A 19753-nucleotide genomic window follows, 5' to 3' on the forward strand; every position below is an offset into this window, starting at 1 on the left:
GGATTCAAACACAACAGCTTTTGGCTTTTATGAGGCGCATTGAGTGAGCTGCCCAGTTCCCTCCTACACGAGACACCTGGATTTGCCGAGTGCCGTGTGTATATTGAATGGTTCGAGTGTGCCGAGTGTTTTGTTGTACGGTTATTTACATTTGTACCATTGCATTCTTTGTAGAACACATTACAAAAAAAAAGAATGAGCTTTTCAAAAGTCAGCTTCCTGTTTCAATACTGGAAAATAAAGCCCTTCAGTAATGAACTTCAAAATTATGGGGAGAAACTGAAAGACTCGCGATAACAGCAAAACGTTGTCCTGGATTTTTAAATCAGGGGCCGGTAACCAAGAATGAGGGCTTTGGACATGCCCGCTGGGACTTTGAAAGCTTCAGCCAATCAAAGGCCAGGGAGCAGGCTTGCCATCCAATCATGTTTTGTTTTACAATCATGTGGCTAACTGACAATGATCTTGGAGGCGAAAGCCTTCCAGGGGATGGCCACTGGCTTCAGCTGTGGCCCAGTGGCCATTATGGGGTGCAGGGTAGGTGCCTCGCATGATCCATCATTCCCCCACCCGCCACACCCCGCCAACCTTCCCACTTTCTGCCCTGAACCCAGCACTTCGGCCTGGTTTATGTGGGCTAGCTGCATTGCAAACTGGAGATCCCAGTCAGCACAGGAATGGGGCCTTTATAGCCTCCTTCATTACAGCAATTGGCTGCTTCCTGTGAGCAGCCAACCTGACCCCGAACCGACCTCTTTCAACATGGCTCGGGGTCAGGATCATGGCGGGGAGCATACATGGAGGCTGGTGGCGCCAACTTGTGTGCCCACTTGCGTCCAATCCTGACCCCCGACCTTTTTTAAAATTCTTCATGTGGTATCTGGTAGTTGGTTAGCAACGGGATGACAGTGCCCTTTCATCAAGAAACACTCACTCGGTGTAACAGATCTGTAAAACACTGTGCATCACACAACAGACACTGCCATGAGAAAATATAATGAAAAGGACAGCAGATGTGAACAACACCATCCAGGGAGGATAGAGGGGACAGTGAACTATCCACCACTCATCGCATTAAGCATCACCCGACAGGACTGAGCGTAAACCGAGTTTGACAACTCCGGGTAATAGAGAGTGGACAAGGAGGAAAACATAGAGCAGGAGTAGGCCATTCAGCCCTTCGAGTCTGCTCTGCCATTCATTCTCATCATCCAATTTCCCGCCATATCCTTTGATCCACTTCGCCCCGAGAGCTATACCTAACTCCTTCTTGAAAATATACAATGTTTTGGCCTCAACTGCTTTCTGTGGTAGTGAATTCTACAGGCTGACCACTCCCTGGGTGAAGACGAGAGTTTGCCTGTGGTGTTTTTTGATTGTGTTCCTGGCCATGGTCGGGTCGGACTGGTGGAGAAGATCAAGAAATCTAAAAGCAGCTACAGACTGATAATGGAGCCCTCTTCCTATCCCACTTGTGAACTGAACCCAGTATCAGGGTGAGCCCTCCACATCATTCACATCCTGCAGTGAGCTGTGCTCACTCCCAACCTTGAGTTTAAACTGGAGTAACCTTTCTCCAACTCTGTTTTAGTTGGCACCATTTCCCTTTTATTTGTTTCTAACACTAATAAACCTTTGCAACTGCCTCCAATCTGATGATTAAAGGGGAAGAAGCGACAAAACTAAATTTCTCTCTTCCCCATATGCCATCACGCCAGCCTTTCTTTTGATGTCTTTTGTTATTGAACAGGACAAATAAACTTGTTCTTTTGTCTAATTCCTGCGATGGATAAAAGTTTCAACCGTTTAGCTTTTGTTTGGAACTTACAGTTAAACAAATAGATTTCACCACCCTCAATGTGAAGTTAATTTTCAAAACATTTCCAAAATTGAAGCACGCATCCATCTTCTGGACAAGGTTAAACAGAACCATCATAAGTCATTGCAAGATGTTACAAGTTAGACAAGGCAGCCCGGTCCCTCTCACAACCACACCCAGGTCTGCAACGCTAACCTTTCCAAAGCAGCTCTCACTATATCATTGTGGTTACTAGTCTTCACAATAGTTTCTCAAAACTCGCCATCAAAACCTATTTGAATATTCCCAGCTGTCAAGCCCATTCCCATTGTATTTTCAATTGGGAAGACAATGATCATCTCTCCCCCCTTCCCCCCCCCCCCCCCCCCCCCCACCCTCCTCAGCAATCTTTCTGAAACGGTTCCATTTAAAATCGAGCCGTGGCCATGCATTGCATGATTCTGAGTGATGAACAATAAAATCTGTCTCTTCCTGACTTGAATGATTGCCAGAACCTACCACACTGACCCTGGATTCAGCTAATCTCTACAAACCCAGTGCTGCTCTTGGAACAGCATAAAAGGCAGAGACTCAGTCCTGCTGTGCAGTTGTCCAGAGAAAGTCCTCTGATTTTACATTCCAGCTGCTTAACAGGATGTTTTTGTAGGTCAGTGCAAACTTATTGCTTTGTTCCCTCCTCATTCTTTTCCTTTCCTTCTGCTCTGAGACACCCACTCCATGGAAAACAGGCAACCTCCAGGACCATCTGGAGTGGACAAGAAGGGAGGAGGACCAGGGGGTCAAGGGTCAGCAGAGGCAGAGGTCAGAGGAATAGGAGCGAGGTCAGGAGAGGAAGTCGGGTGTCAAGGAGGATCATTGGTTGGGAGAGGAGGTCAGAGGTGGAGGTAGGTGTGATTGGATTTGGGAGAGAGAGGGGTTGAGGGGTCTGTTTCTGGAGAATCAAGGGTAAAAAGAGGAAGTTGTGGGAAGATGGAGGTTCATGGTTTGCAAGGAGGAGGTCAGTTGATGGAAGATTTATTAATTTTGCTTCCTCACCTTCACGTGGTCTAGCTCAGATCTTCTGTTACTTGCCCTCTCTGTCTTTATTTCTGGTGATAAATGGATCACCAATATTCATTACTAACCCACCGACTCTCATAGCTACTTCGACTATAATTCTGCTTCCTGTAAGGACCCCATCCCATTCTCCCAGTTTTTCCATCTCTTTCGTGATACTTCCGATGATGCCACCTTCAAAAACCACACTTCTGACATGTCTGCCTTTTTCCTCAACCGAGGATTCTCCCCCACTGTGATTGTCAGGGCACTCAGCCATGTCCAACCCATCTCCCGCACCTCTGCCCTCAACCCTCCCTTCCCTCCCAGAACCAGGATAGGGCCCCCCTCTTGTCTTCAGTTTCCACTCCATCAGCCTCCACATTCAAAGGATGATCCTCCAATATTTCTGGCAGCATGATGCCACCACCAAACACATCTTCCCCTCTGTCCCCTCCCTCTGCTCTGAGGAGCAGAGACCACTCCCTCAGTGACCCCCTGGATCACTCCACCATCCTTTTCCCATGGCATCTTCTCTTGCAATCACTGCCCCTTTACCTCCTCACTGTCAAAGGCCCTAAACGCTCCTTACAGTTTAAGCAGAGTTTCACCCGCATCTCCTTCAATTTGGTCTCCTGTATTTGCTGTTCCCAATGGAGTCTCCTTTACCCTGGGGAGACTAAGCGCAATCCGGGTGACCACTGTTTTTTTAGTCAATCGCTGGCTGACCAGCATTTATTGCCCATCCCAAGTTGCCCTTATTCAGAGGGAAGTTAAGTGTCAACCACATTTCTGTGACTCTGGAGTCACATGTAGTCCAGACCAGGTAAGGACGGCAGATTTCCTTCCCTAAAGGACATTAGTGAACCAGATGGGTTTTTCCGACAATCGACAATGGTTTCATGGTCATCTGTAGTTTCTTAATTCTAGATATTTTTTATTGAAGTCAAATTCCACCATCTGCGGGATTTGAACCTGGGTCCCCAGAACATTAGCTGAGTTTCTGGATTAATAGTCCAGTGATAATACCACTCGGCCATCGCCTCCCCATCGCCTCGCTTTGTGAAACACCTTCTCTCAGTCCCTGACCTTCCTTTCGCTTGCCATTTTAACTCAGTATCCTGCTCTCATGCCCACATGTCCGTCCTTGGCCTGCTGCAATGTTCCAGTGAAGCCCAATGCAAACTGGAGAATCACTTTAAAACCTTCTGGACTCAACGTTGAGTTCAAAAAGTTAGTTAGACAGTAAACTTCCCTCTCCATCTTAACCCCACCCTTCCCCTTTGTAATTTGTCAGTATTTTAGTTCATTGCCTACTCCGCCCCTCCCCCATATCCCTGGCTGCTCAGCCACTCTCAGTGGCACATTCTGCTATCTCACCTTTTACCATCTTTTTTCCTTAATAAACCACTCCCCATTGTCTTATGTCCATGGCAATTTTGCCCACATCTCCTCTGCCCTGACCTATTCTTGATCTTCTATTCTGTCCTACCTCCTCCACCCCCTTTACAACAATATATTCCATACATTTCGACCTTATTTCAATCCTGTAGAAGGCTCACATAGGTCTTAGCTATGAGGAGAGATTGGGTAGACTGGGGTTGTTCTCCTTGGAAAGACGGAGAATGAGGGGAGATCTAATAGAGGTATACAAGATTATGAAGGGTATAGATAGGGTGAACAGTGGGAAGCTTTTTCCCAGGTCGGAGGTGACGATCACGAGGGGTCACGGGCTCAAGCTGAGAGGGGCGAAGTATAACTCAGACATCAGAGGGACGTTTTTTACACAGAGGGTGGTGGGGGCCTGGAATGCGCTGCCAAGTAGGGTGGTGGAGGCAGGCACGCTGACATTGTTTAAGACTTACCTGAGCAGCCTGGGAATGGAGGGATACAAACGATTGGTCTAGTTGGACCAAGGAGCGGCACAGGCTTGGAGGGCCGAAGGGCCTGTTTCCTGTGCTGTACTGTTCTTTGTTCTTTGATCCAAAACGTCAACTCTGTTTCTCTCCACAGATGCTGCCAGACCTGAGTTTATCGGCATTTTTTTGTTTTTATTATGATAGAGATGGGGGTTCGAGGTCAGAGTTCAGCATCAGAGGATTGGGGAGGAAGGTTGGTGGGAAGGGAGAGGCGGTCAAGGGGGTTGGAGATTGGCAGAGGCATCAATAGGAAGGGGATTAAATGTGTTGTTGGGATGAGCAGAATCATTTGCACTTATTTAAAATGAATCACCTCTTTTTTCTAATGATTCCTAGGTCTTTTTTCCCTGAATTCAATCTCGGACAGTGCAGGCTGCCTTGAGTGACACCAAACTTGGAGAACCTCAAAGTGATACGAGATCCCTTATTTGTAAATATGAAGGCAGTAATACTTTCTTCAATCATGGGCAAAGGATGCCTCTGGTTTGTATTTATTTATATGGAATTGGACACGGTCATTCTGGTCCACACTGTGGTGAACCACTGTAATACTGTCTGTATATGGGATATGCCTGGACACGCCCCTGCTGCCTCAATCCGGGGCTCCGCCCTCCTCGGGGTACAAAGGTGGCTGCTCTCCGCCCCTTTTGCCTCAGTTCGGGTTAGCCATTGGTTTGGGAGTGCTTCTGTTCTTGTTAATAAAAGCCTGTTGTTTCACAACATCTAGTCTTTGCGTGAATCAATGGTGCATCAATTTTATTAACAAAGTGTTTGAAATGGAGCAACTCCTGAAACTTAACAAATTGGATTTGGATCCGCAGGCAGTTGGCGCCTCTAACTGTTTTGATCATCGCCTCCTCCTCCTCCGTCGTCGTAACCGACATCGACAAACTGCACGTGCTCCACGCCCGCGTCAGCGCTCACGTCTTCGCGCTGATCCGAGACGCAGAGACTTACCAGGAGGCAATCGATCTCCTCAAGAGCCAGTACAACCGGCAGCCGAACGAGGTCTACGCCAGACACCTATTGGCCACTCGCAGACAGCAGCCCGGGGAATCGACTGAGCAATTCCTGCGCGAACTGCGTGCACTCAGCAGAGCCTGCAACTGCAAGGCCGTTTCAGCCGCCCAAAACGCCGACGACCTGATCAGAGATGCCTTTGTCGCGGGCATCAGGTCGAACTATATCCGGCAGCGCCTGCTGGAACAAGGTGGGCTGGACCTGAAGAAAACTGTGGAACTTGCCGGCTCACTGGAGGTAGCTTTCCGGAACCTCGAGGCCTACACCCCCGACTACGAGGGCGCAATGTGGACACTGCGACCGCAGCCATCGCTGTACTCGGGAGGCCCGCAAACCTATGCCACGCCCCGTCCCGAAGCCGAACTGACCACTGTGGCAGTCCCGGAGGCCCGAGGTGCTACTTCTGCGGCCTGGAGAAGCACCCACGACGACACTGCCCGGCGAAAGACGCGATCTGCTCTGGCTGCGGTAAGAAGGGTCATTACCTGAAAGTTTGCAGGGCAAAATCGGCCCCCAGGCCCAGCAGCGCCGCATGCGATCCGTGGGAGGGACTGCCTTCGACGCCATCGACCGGGTGCGATCCGCAGGTGCCGCCATTTTGGACACCAGCGGCCGCGTGCGACCCACGGAGGCCGCCATCTTGGATGCCATCAGCCACGTGCGACCCACGGGAGCCGCCATCTTGGGTGACGTCAGCTGAGTCAGGGGGGCCGCCATTTTGGGAACGATCCACCGCATCGCCTAATCCGACAGTGGCCTCGGTCGCGTTGGACCAGTCCAGGCCTCACCAGCTCGCCTGGTCGATGATGGACATCAAGGTAAACGGCCACACTACTAACTGCTTATTTGACAGTGGGAGTACGGAGAGTTTCATCCACCCTAACACGGTGAGGCACTACGCACTGCCAGTACTGCCAATGCAGCAATCAATCTCGATGGCTTCAACGTCCCGGTCAGTGAATGTCCTCGGCTACTGTGTAGCAAATCTGACTGTACGGGGCACGGTGTACGAGAAGTGCAGGCTCCTCGTGCTGCCACAGCTCTGCACTGCCGTACTACTGGGACTAGATTTCATGTGCCACCTTGGGAGCGTCACCATGGTGTATAATGGGCCTTTTCCCCCAATCTCAGTCCAAAATCCACAGCTAATAGACCAGCCACCGCGCACCACCTGTGGTCTCTCGACCCTCAAAGTCGCCCCTCCCTCATCTTTGAGCACCTCACCCCTGACTGCAAGCTCATTGCCACCAAAAGCAGACGGTACAGCGCTGGAGATAGAGCGTTCATCAAGTCCGAGGTGTGACGCCTCCTGGGGGAGGGGATCATTGAGGCCAGTACCAGCCCCTGGAGGGCCCAAGTGGTGGTTGTCAAGACTGGGGAGAAACTTCGCATGGTCATTGACTACAGTCAGACCATCAACCGATACACGCAGCTGGACACGTATCCCCTTCCCCGCATCTCTGACATGGTCAATCAGATTGCACAATATCGGGTGTTCTCCACCATTGATTTGAAGTCTGCCTACCACCAGCTCCCTATCCGCCCGGAAGACCGCCAATACACTGCCTTCGAGGCGGATGGCCGTCTCTATCACTTCCTTCGGGTCCCCTTCGGCGTCACCAACGGGGTTTCGGTTTTCCAGCGTGAGATGGACCGAATGGTGCACCAGAACGGGCTGCGGGCCACCTTCCCGTACCTGGATAATGTCACCATCTGCAGCCACGATCAGCAGGGGCACGACGCCAACCTCCAAAAATTCCTCCACACTGCGGCACTCCTCAATCTGACCTACAATAAGGAGAAGTGTGTATTCCGCACGCGCCGCCTCGCCATCCATGGTTGTGTTGTGGAGAACGGGGTCATCGGCCCCGACCCCGACCGCATGCGTCCCCTTCTGGAACTTCCCCTCCCCACCACCCTCAAAGCGCTGAGGAGATGCCTAGGCTTCTTCTCATACTACGCCCAGTGGGTCCCCAATTATGCGGACAAAGCCTGTCCGCTCATCAAATCCACATCTTTTCCCCTAGCGGCGGAGGCTCAGCTGGCCTTTGACCGCATCAAAGCGGATATCGCGAAGGCCACGATGCACACCGTAGACGAATCCACCCCATTCCAGGTGGAGAGCGATGCGTCTGACTTTGCCCTAGCCGCCACTCTTAACCAGGCGGGCAGACCCGTGGCCTTCTTCTCGCGCACCCTCCAGGGCCCTGAAATTCGACACTCCTCTGTCGGAAAAGAGGCACAAGCCATTGTGGAGGCGGTGTGACACTGGCGCCACTACTTAGCTGGCAAATGGTTCACGCTGCTCACGGACCAACGGTCTGTTGCCTTTATGTTCAGTAACGCGCAGCGGGGCAAAATCAAGAACGATAAGATTTTGAGGTGGAGGATCGAGCTCTCCACCGACAATTACGACATTTTATACCGGCCTGGGAAGCTCAATGAGCCCCCCGACGCCCCGTCCCAGGGGACCTGTGCCAGCGTGAACCTAGACCGGCTACAGACCCTCCACGATGACCTCTGCCACCCGGGGGTTACCAGGTTCTTCCATTTCATCAAGGCCCGGAACCTGCCATATTCCATTGAGGAAGTCAGGTCTGTAACCAGGCACTGCCAAGTCTGCGCAGAGTGCAAGCCGCACTTCTATCGGCCGGACAGAGCGCACCTCATCAAAGCCACCCGCCCTTTCGAACGCCTGAGCATTGACTTCAAAGGCCCCCTCCCCTCCTCTGACCGCAACGTATACTTCCTCAACATCGTTGATGAGTATTCGCGGTTCCCCTTTGCTATTCCCTGCCCGGATATGACCTCGGCCCGGTCGTCAGGGCCCTGCACAGCCTCTTCACCCTGTTTGGTTTCCCCAGCTATATTCATAGCGACCGGGGTTCCTCTTTTATGAGTGGCGAGCTGCGCCAGTACCTACTCTCCAAAGGCATAACCTCGAGTAGGACCACCAGCTACAACCCCAGGGGGAATGGACAGGTGGAGAGGGAGAATGCGACAGTCTGGAAGGCCGTTTTATTAGCTCTCCGGTCTAAGGGTCTTCCAGTCTCCCGCTGGCAAGAGGTCCTACCTAATGCGCTACACTCAATTAGGTCACTACTGTGCACGGCTACCAACGCCACCCCTCATGAACGAATGTTTGTTTTCTCTAGGAAGTCCTCCTCGGGGACCTCACTACCGTCGTGGCTGACGTCCCCTGGCCTTGTCCTGCTCCGGAAGCACGTGCGGACCCATAAGTCGGACCCCCTGGTCGAAACTGTCTGGCTCCTCCACGCCAACCCCCAATACGCCTATGTGGCGTATCACGACGGGCGGGAGGACACAGTCTCCATTCGCGATCTGGCCCCCGCAGGTACTACATCCCTCGGCCCCTCACCCCCAGCTCCCAACGTCGTCCATGGTGCACCAGAGTCGCAGCACGCTCATCTATCCCCCATGTACGACACGCCTGAGCCCCAGGAGCAGCCTCCACACACCCGGCAGTTTGAAGGCGCTACGGACGGCTTCACCGGTTATGGACTGGCGTCTGACCCATCACCACAGCCTCCTGAACCGGCACCATGGCTGACATTGTGGCGGTCGCAGCGGCAGATCAAGCCCCCGGAGAGACTGAACTTGTAACTTGAAGCAATAACTTGGGACTGTTGTTCCACCACCTCGCCCCCGCCGAACTCTTTTTTAAACAGGGGGTGAATGTGGTGAACCACTGTAATACTGTCTGTATATGGGATATGCCTGGGCACGCCCCTGCTGTTATACTGTGTATATGGGATATGCCTGGGCATGCCCCTGCTGTTATACTGTCTGTATATGGGATATGCCTGGGCATGCCCCTGCTGTTATACTGTGTATATGGGATATACACAGTAAGAAGTTTAACAACACCAGGTTAAAGTCCAACAGGTTTATTTGGTAGCAAAAGCCACACAAGCTTTCGGAGCTCTTAGCCCCTTCTTCAGGTGAGTGGGAATTCTGTTCACAAACAGAACTTATAAAGACACAGACTCAATTTACATGAATAATGGTTGGAATGCGAATACTTACAACTAATCAAGTCTTTAAGAAACAAAACAATGGGAGTGGAGAGAGCATCAAGACAGGCTAAAAAGATGTGTATTGTCTCCAGACAAGACAGCCAGTGAAACTCTGCAGGTCCACGCAACTGTGGGAGTTACAAATAGTGTGACATGAACCCAATATCCCGGTTGAGGCCGTCCTCGTGTGTGCGCAACTTGGCTATCAGTTTCTGCTCAGCGACTCTGCGCTGTCGTGTGTCGCGAAGGCCGCCTTGGAGAACGCTTACCCGAATATCAGAGGCCGAATGCCCGTGACCGCTGAAGTGCTCCCCAACAGGAAGAGAACAGTCTTGCCTGGTGATTGTCGAGCGGTGTTCATTCATCCGTTGTCGCAGCGTCTGCATAGTTTCCCCAATGTACCATGCCTCGGGACATCCTTTCTTGCAGCGTATCAGGTACACGGTACATACTCTTGCAACTCGGCCAACGTTGTCTACCTGATACGCTGCAAGAAAGGATGTCCCGAGGCATGGTACATTGGGGAAACTATGCAGACGCTGCGACAATGGATGAATGAACACCGCTCGACAATCACCAGGCAAGAGTGTTCTCTTCCTGTTGGGGAGCACTTCAGCGGTCACGGGCATTCGGCCTCTGATATTCGGGTAAGCGTTCTCCAAGGCGGCCTTCGCGACACACGACAGCGCAGAGTCGCTGAGCAGAAACTGATAGCCAAGTTCCGCACACACGAGGACGGCCTCAACCGGGATATTGGGTTCATGTCACACTATTTGTAACTCCCACAGTTGCGTGGACCTGCAGAGTTTCACTGGCTGTCTTGTCTGGAGACAATACACATCTTTTTAACCTGTCTTGATGCTCTCTCCACTCCCATTGTTTTGTTTCTTAAAGACTTGATTAGTTGTAAGTATTCGCATTCCAACCATTATTCATGTAAATTGAGTCTGTGTCTTTATAAGTTCTGTTTGTGAACAGAATTCCCACTCACCTGAAGAAGGGGCTAAGAGCTCCGAAAGCTTGTGTGGCTTTTGCTACCAAATAAACCTGTTGGACTTTAACCTGGTGTTGTTAAACTTCTTACTGTGTTTACCCCAGTCCAACGCCGGCATCTCCACATATATGGGATATGCCTGAGCACGCCCCTGCTGTTATACGGTGTATATGGGATATGCCTGGGCATGCCCCAGCTGTTATACTGTGTATATGGGATATGCCTGGGCACGCCCCAGCTGTTATACTGTGTATATGGGATATGCCTGGGCACGCCCCAGCTGTTATACTGTGTCTATGGGATATGCCTGGGCACGCCCCTGCTGTTATACTGTGTATATAGGATATGCCTGGGCATGCCCCTGCTGTTATACTGTGTATATGGGATATGCCTGGGCATGCCCCAGCTGCCTCAATCCAGGGCTCCGCCCTCCTCGGGGTATAAAGGTGGCTGCTGTCCACCCCTTTTGCCTCAGTTCGGGTTAGCGATCGGTTTGGGAGTGCTTCTGTTCTTGTTAATAAAAGCCTGTTGTTTCGCAACATCTAGTCTTTGTGTGTATCAATGGTGCATCCTTCCTGACGAATTGGGGCCTTAGTAGTCCAAGCAGTGCCTGAAAAATAGATGCTGCAGGGGCCAATCATCCTCGACCACTGCTACACAAATATCAGTAAGAAGTTTAACAACACCAGGTTAAAGTCCAACAGGTTTATTTGGTAGCAAAAGCCACACAAGCTTTCGAGGCTCTGAGCCCCTTCTTCAGGTGAGTGGGAATTCTGTTCACAAACAGAACTTATAAGACACAGACTCAATTTACATGAATAATGGTTGGAATGCGAATACTTACAACTAATCCAGTCTTTAAGAAACAAAACAATGGGAGTGGAGAGAGCATCAAGACAGGCTAAAAAGATGTGTATTGTCTCCAGACAAGACAGCCAGTGAAACTCTGCAGGTCCACGCAACTGTGGGAGTTACAAATAGTGTGACATAAATTCTGATTCTAGGATCGCATGATAAAGACTCAGGAGGAAAAAAGCAGAAATATTTATGTGAAATAGTGTGACATAAACCCAATATCCCGGTTGAGGCCGTCCTTGTGTGTGCGGAACCTGGCTATCAGTTTCTGCTCCGCGACTCTGCGCTGTCGTGTGTCGCGAAGGCCGCCTTGGAGAACGCTTACCCGAATATCAGAGGCCGAATGCCCGTGACCGCTGAAGTGCTCCCCAACAGGAAGAGAACAGTCTTGCCTGGTGATTGTCGAGCGGTGTTCATTCATCCGTTGTCGCAGCGTCTGCATAGTTTCCCCAATGTACCATGCCTCGGGACATCCTTTCTTGCAGCGTATCAGGTAGACAACGTTGGCCGAGTTGCAAGAGTATGTACCGTGTACCTGGTGGATGGTGTTCTCACGTGAGATGATGGCATCTGTGTCGATGATCCGGCACGTCTTGCAGAGGTTGCTGTGGCAGGGTTGTGTGGTGTCTTGGTCACTGTTCTCCTGAAGGCTGGGTAGTTTGCTGCGGACAATGGTCTGTTTGAGGTTGTGCGGTTGTTTGAAGGCAAGAAGTGGGGGTGTGGGGATGGCCTTGGCGAGATGTTCGTCTTCATCAATGACATGTTGAAGGCTCCGGAGGAGATGCCGTAGCTTCTCCGCTCCGGGGAAGTACTGGACAACGAAGGGTACTCTGTCCACTGTGTCCCGTGTTTGTCTTCTGAGGAGGTCGGTGCGGTTTTTCGCTGTGGCGCGTTGGAACTGTTGATCAATGAGTCTAGCGCCATATCCTGTTCTTATGAGGGCATCTTTCAGCGTCTGGAGGTGTCTGTTGCGATCCTCCTCATCCGAGCAGATCCTGTGTATACGGAGGGCTTGTCCGTAGGGGATGGCTTCTTTAACGTGTTTAGGGTGGAAGCTGGAGAAGTGGAGCATCGTGAGGTTATCCGTGGGCTTGCGGTACAGTGAGGTGCTGAGGTGACCGTCCTTAATGGAGATGCGCGTGTCCAAGAATGCAACCGATTCCGGAGAGTAGTCTATGGTGAGCCTGATGGTGGGATGGAACTTGTTGATGTCATCATAGAGTTGTTTCAGTGATTGTTCACCATGAGTCCAAAGGAAGAAAATGTCATCGATGTATCTAGTGTATAGCACCGGTTGAAGGTCCCGTGCGGTGAAGAAGTCTTGTTCGAACCTGTGCATGAAGATGTTGGCATATTGAGGTGCAAATTTGGTCCCCATGGCTGTTCCGTGTGTCTGGATGAAGAACTGGTTGTTGAAGGTGAAGATATTGTGGTCCAGGATGAAGCGGATGAGATGTAAAATTGCATCTGGAAACTGGCAGTTGTTGGCGCTGAGCACTGAGGCCGTTGCAGCAATGCCATCGTCATGGGGGATGCTGGTGTAGAGTGCTGAGACATCCATTGTGACGAGGAGCGCTCCTGGTTCAACTGCTCCATGTGTGCCGAGTTTCTGTAGGAAGTCCGTCGTGTCGCGACAAAAGCTGGGGGTTCTTTGTACAATGGGTTTCAGGATGCCCTCGACATAGCCGGAGAGGTTCTCGCACAGGGTCCCATTGCCCGATACGATGGGACGGCCGGGTGTGTTTGCCTTGTGTATCTTCGGGAGGCAGTAGAGATCTCCAACGCGGGGAGTACGTGGGATGAGAGCACGGAGGGTGTTCTGAAGGTCCGGATCAAAGGTCTTGATCAGAGTGTTGAGTTGACGGGTGTGTTCTTTGGTCGGATCTGCAGGTAACTGTCTGTAGTGTTCCTCGTTGTTGAGTTGTCGGTACACTTCTTTGCAGTAATCCGTTCTGTTCAGTATGACGATGGCCCCTCCTTTGTCTGCTGGTTTGATGACAATGTTGCGGTTGGTCTTGAGAGCGTGGATGGCGTTACGTTGTGCTTGGGTGATGTTCGGGGCTGTCTTGTGAGTGCGGCTGATGAATTTGGTGTTGACGCACCTCCTGACGGCTTGGGCATACATGTCAAGTCGAGGGCAGCGGCCTTCCGGAGGAGTCCAATTCGACTCTTTCCTCTTCGGATGCACTGCGGATCTCTCTGTCGGCTGTTCCAGTTCATTGGCTGTCTCATTGTGTTCGTTGTTGGCCTCTTGGGCATGGTACATTGGGGAAACTATGCAGACGCTGCGACAACGGATGAATGAACACCGCTCGACAATCACCAGGCAAGACTGTTCTCTTCCTGTTGGGGAGCACTTCAGCGGTCACGGGCATTCGGCCTCTGATATTCGGGTAAGCGTTCTCCAAGGCGGCCTTCGCGACACACGACAGCGCAGAGTCGCGGAGCAGAAACTGATAGCCAGGTTCCGCACACACAAGGACGGCCTCAACCGGGATATTGGGTTTATGTCACACTATTTCACATAAATATTTCTGCTTTTTTCCTCCTGAGTCTTTATCATGCGATCCTAGAATCAGAATTTATGTCACACTATTTGTAACTCCCACAGTTGCGTGGACCTGCAGAGTTTCACTGGCTGTCTTGTCTGGAGACAATACACATCTTTTTAGCCTGTCTTGATGCTCTCTCCACTCCCATTGTTTTGTTTCTTAAAGACTGGATTAGTTGTAAGTATTCGCATTCCAACCATTATTCATGTAAATTGAGTCTGTGTCTTATAAGTTCTGTTTGTGAACAGAATTCCCACTCACCTGAAGAAGGGGCTCAGAGCCTCGAAAGCTTGTGTGGCTTTTGCTACCAAATAAACCTGTTGGACTTTAACCTGGTGTTGTTAAACTTCTTACTGTGTTTACCCCAGTCCAACGCCGGCATCTCCACATCATGACACAAATATCAAACATTCCTACTGCTCTATCGCCCGCCCACACTTTGGCAAATCAGATCACAAGGCTGTGCTCCTGCTCCTGGCTTACAAGCAAAAACTGAAGCAGGAGAATCCATCAAAGAGAGTCGTGCAATTTTGGTCTGAGGAAACAGATGATCTCCTACAGGGCTGCTTGGAGTCAGTGGACTGGTCAGTATTTAAAAACTTTGCGACCAGCCTGAACGAGTATCCCACGACAGTAACTGACTTCATTAGTAAGTGTGTAGAAGACTGTGTGCCAAAGAAGCAAATCCGCGTGTTTCCCAACCGGAAACCATGGATGAACAGGGATATCTACTGCTTGCTGAAGCCCAGGTCTGAGGTGTTCAAATCAGACGACCCTGACCTATACAAGAAAGCCAGATATAATCTACAGAGATCCACATACCACAATCAGTAAGGATAGACAACAACACTTCCTCCATGATCATCTTCAACACCGGTGCTCCGCAAGGCTGTGTCCTCAGCCCCTTACTCAACTCCTTATATACTTAAGACTGTGTGGCCAAATTCCCCTCCAACTCAATTTTCAAGTTTGCTGATGACACCATTGTAGTGGGTCAGACCTCAAACAATGACGAGACAGAGTACAGGAAAGAGATAGAGAATCTGGTGAACTGGTGCGATGAAGTAGAAATGGTCGAGAGCTTCAAGTTTTTAGGTGTCCAGATCACCAGCAACCTGTCCTGGTCTCCCCATGCTGACACTATAGTTAAGAAAGCCCACCAATGCCTTTACTTTCTCAGGAGGCTAAGGAAATTTGGCATGTCCATTACAACTCTCATCAACTTTTACAGATACACCTTAGAAAGTATTCCTTCTGGTTGCATCACAGCTTGGTATGGCTCCTGCTCTGTCCAAGACCACAAGAAACTATAAAGGACTGTGAATGAAGTCCAGTCCATCACTCAAACCAGCCCCCCACTCATTGATACTGTCTACACTTCCTGCTGCCTTGGAAAAGCAGCCAGCATAATCAAGGATCCCATGCATCCTGGACATATTCTCTTCCACCTTCTTCCATCAAGAAAAAGGTACAAAAGTCTGAGGACATGTACCAATCGACTCAAGAACAGCTTCTTCCCTTTTGTCATCAGACCTCTGAATGAACCTACCTCGCATTAAGTTGAGATTTCTCTTTTCCCTAGCTATAACTTTAACACCATATTCTGCACTCTCTCCTTTCCTTCTCTACGTACGGTATGCTTTGTCTGTACAGCACGCAAGAAACAATATTTTTCACTGTATACTAATACATGTGATAATAAATCAAATCAATTTCTAGACACCAGATTCTGGGAGTTTAAAATGCACTGATTCTTGGCTAAATGTAACTAATTCTTTCTCACAAATGGTTATGATTTACTGAAGCTGACTGCAGGTCACTCAGGAAACTGAATAAGTCACGGTGAATACAGTGCATGTTGTCTCAAAGAGCTCACTGCCCTTTATTTATCTGAGTTTTCTTACACAATCATATTTCAACAGCACACACTGTGAATGCCAAAGCCAGCTGTTTGCAATTGATGGAGCGCTCCATCAGCCCAATTTCCTGGGCAAACCAAATCCATTGTCATTTTTCCCCCTACCATAAACCCCATTCCCCAGTCAGTGACTCCATTCACTCTCCCCGCCAACTGAGATCAGCCACATTGTTTGCAATCTTGGTCAATGTGAATTCCAACCTCTTATTCACGCCATCATCCAGACCTCCCTTCACCCGCTGAGTAAAACATGGCCTGCCTCCATCCCTGCCTCAGCTCATCTGCTGCTGAAACCCTCATTCATGCTTTGTTACTTTGGGACTTAACTATTCTACTGCGCCAGTGGTCAGCCTCCCATGCTCCAGCCTTCATTGCCTGGAGTTCATCTGAATCGCTGCTGCCCACGTCCGAACTCCCACCTGTTCACCTATTGTCCCCTATCCGTGCTGAATTGCAGTGCCCCCTGGTCAGGCAAGGCCTCGATTTTATAATTGCCATATTTGTTTTCAAATCCCTTCATGAGGCTTGCCTCCTCATTACCACTTTAAAGATGTCGTGTGAATGGAAGTTGTTGCTTTGGGGGAACCAAAAGTAGCCCTGGTCACCATAGCGACGTGTAGAGCCTGGTTCTAGGCCGGCTGGCTCGTGACAGTGAAGACAATGGGTGGAATTTTCCATCCTTATCCAGAGTGCTGGCTGAGATGGGACATCCGGCATGTAGCTCACCGACGACACAGGCGGCTTTTCTCTCCGGATAGTCCGGCACCGAGTGTAGAAAAAAATCTGGAGGCCTGGTCCACACCGTAAATGCTGGTGGGACAAGGCTGGAAAAAAGGGGACGTCCTGGTCTCCAATAGGCAAAACAGGAACACTAGATCTCGCCGGCAAGATTCACGTCTTGCAATAACTTTGCGCCCACATCGCCACAGTGGGCACAGGCAGAAAAATGGCAACAATGGAAAGAAAAGCAGTGAAGAAGTTTGTGGCCAGCAAGATACCTCCCCAAACCTGTGTCCCCAAATTGTACGGACTCTTAAAACCCCAAGCTCAACCCCAAGATACACCACAGCTCGGCTCCATCAAGACATTGCAGGGTCTCAGCAATGTTTGAGCCAACCATGATTCTGAAGATCTCCGTGAAGCAATGAATCAAAGATAATCCTTAATTTTCTTCCCCAGCCTCGAAAAGGAAGATCAGCGACCAAACACGTCAGGGAACCTCTGCGTGCAGAATATTCCGGGCTCTGCCGCTTATCCATTCGTTTCCTTCAAATTCTTTGCTGATAATTCTGTGAATGGTACCGATTAAAGTGAAAAGGTTTCTACAGCCAGATGCACCCCACTGAGTGAAATGGATCCCACAGAGAGTTTAACCGGAAGACAACTGAAAATGCCCTGCTTCCTACAAATTACTATATTTTATGGCTGTTAAAACGGGAGCAGCTGTGGTTAAGTTTCCCAATTAAGACCTGCATTTTAACATTACTTGAACGGACAGACTGATACAGGATGGAATTTTTTACAACGCTGTTACTGTATTGTGTCGGGAAGGCGCTAACTCAGTCTACAGCTCGGTTCTCTGTTTTGATACGGTGGACAGCACCCACACCTCACTCTGCCTCTCCCTCATCAACACATTGGGATTGAACTGCACAGGGCGGGAATAGGGAATTCTGATTCATGATTAGTCCTTCACTCATCTATAGTTTTGCCGACATCCATGCAGCACAACTTCCATTGAATTCCGGACTGCTACAATTGAGTCTCCGAGAGCTGCCATCTTGGTTCTGTACGGAGTTGCACGAGGTCGTATTACAAATCAATCTGCAGTCGCTCCAGTGAAGGTTAATGAATGAGGGATAAATATTAGACATGACACCAGGAAATCTTCCTGGCTCTTCTTCAAAATGGGGACATTTTTCACACCGATCTTAAAGGGCAGATGGGTCCTCAGATTAACATTTGATCTGTGTGGTGAACCATTGTTGGTTCCCACCAGATAGTACTGGCCAGACCCTGGCTCAGTACTACCTGGTGGGAACCAACGATGGTTCACCACAATCTGGAAGATGGCTGCTTCAGCAATGCAGCATCGGTGACATGTCCCAGACTCAGGAGTGGAACCCGCAGCCACAACCTGCTGAATCAGTCAGGCGTGCGACCGACTGGCTCCTTCACAACAGCCGTTCTTCCACACCGGATGGTTGGCAATGGTAAGCGAAAGATGTTTTGAAATGTTGGATACATGGGATGGATCCAATACTTTCCTACCAAGTAGCAATGAATTATTTCAGTGGAAATGGTCCATTTAAAAAAAAAATCAATCTGATCATTTTAAAATTTATTCGTAGGACATGGGTGTCACTGGCTGGCCAGCATTTATCGCCCATCCCACGTTGCCAAGGGCAGTTCAGAGTCAACCACATTGCTGTGGCTCTGGTGTCGCATGTAGGCCAGACCAGTTAAGGACGACAGATTTCCTTCTCTAAAGGACATTAGTGAACCAGATGGGTTTTTCCGACAATCGACAATGGTTTCACGGTCATCAGTAGATTATTAATTCCAGATTTTTTAATTGAATTCAAATTTCACCATCTGCCGTGGTGGGATTCGAACCCCGGGTCCTCAGAACATTAGCTGGGTTTCTGGATTAATAGTCTAGCGAAAATAGACCATCGCCTCCCCTTAAATTACAAAAGATGTAATGGAATTTAAAAAACAGTTTTTAAGGGCAAGATTAGAGCTGTTTTATTTGAGTGTTTTCAGGAATTTCCAGAGATTATTGCTTCAGTGGTGGTTGCAACCCATTTCAAAGCTTGGGTTGGTCTTGTGTTATGATCACCAGTGATGATCCTGACACTCTCCAACGGTAACGTTTTACAGGTTGTGACAAATGGCTGGCACTAATTCACCAGGGTACCTCAGTGTGAATTCAGTACACTTTAACCTAATTAATAGTTTAAATAATTTGTTTATAGGACACAACGAGATAATGGGTGGCACGGTGGCACAGTGGTTAGCACTGCTGCTTCACCATGCCAGGGACCCGGGTTCGATTCCCACTTGGGTCGCCGTCTGTGTGGAGTGTGCAATTTCTCCCCGTGTCTGCGTGGGTTTCCTCCGGGTGTTCCGGTTTCCTCCCACAATCTGAAAGACGTGCTGGTTAGGTGCATTGACCCGAACAGGCACTGGACTGTGGCCACCAGGGGAATTTCACAGTAACTTCATTGCAGTGTTAATGTAAGCCTTACTTATGACTAATAAATAAGCGTTAGCTTTAAACCTATCGACATCCCCAACTTTACTGAACTCTCCTTGCCGCAGATGGGTTTATAATCTGGAACACGTAAAAAAGCATCTGAAATGTGACTGATTTTGATGTGCAGATTTAATTTTATGATGTGGGTGTCGCTAGCTAGGCCCAGTATCTATTGCCCATCCCTAACTGCCCTCGAGAGGATGGTGAGCTGACTTCTTGAACCGCTGCGATCCACGTGGTAAGGGTACACCCGCAATTAAGGAAGGGGTTCCAGGATTATGACCCAGTGACAGGGAAGAAACGACCAATATATTTCCAAATCAGGATGGCGTGCGGCTGGGAGAA

General features: G+C 49.7%; 1 protein-coding gene across 6 annotated transcripts in view; it reads right to left on the reverse strand.

Annotated features, from left to right (window-relative positions):
* Positions 1-19753, reverse strand: part of pir (pirin) — a 98252-nt gene that overhangs the window by 26422 nt on the left and 52077 nt on the right. The gene's annotated exons all lie outside the window — the stretch shown is intronic.

Source organism: Mustelus asterias, chromosome 17 (genome assembly GCF_964213995.1).
Source record: "Mustelus asterias chromosome 17, sMusAst1.hap1.1, whole genome shotgun sequence".
In the NCBI taxonomy this organism is placed as follows: domain Eukaryota; kingdom Metazoa; phylum Chordata; class Chondrichthyes; order Carcharhiniformes; family Triakidae; genus Mustelus; species Mustelus asterias.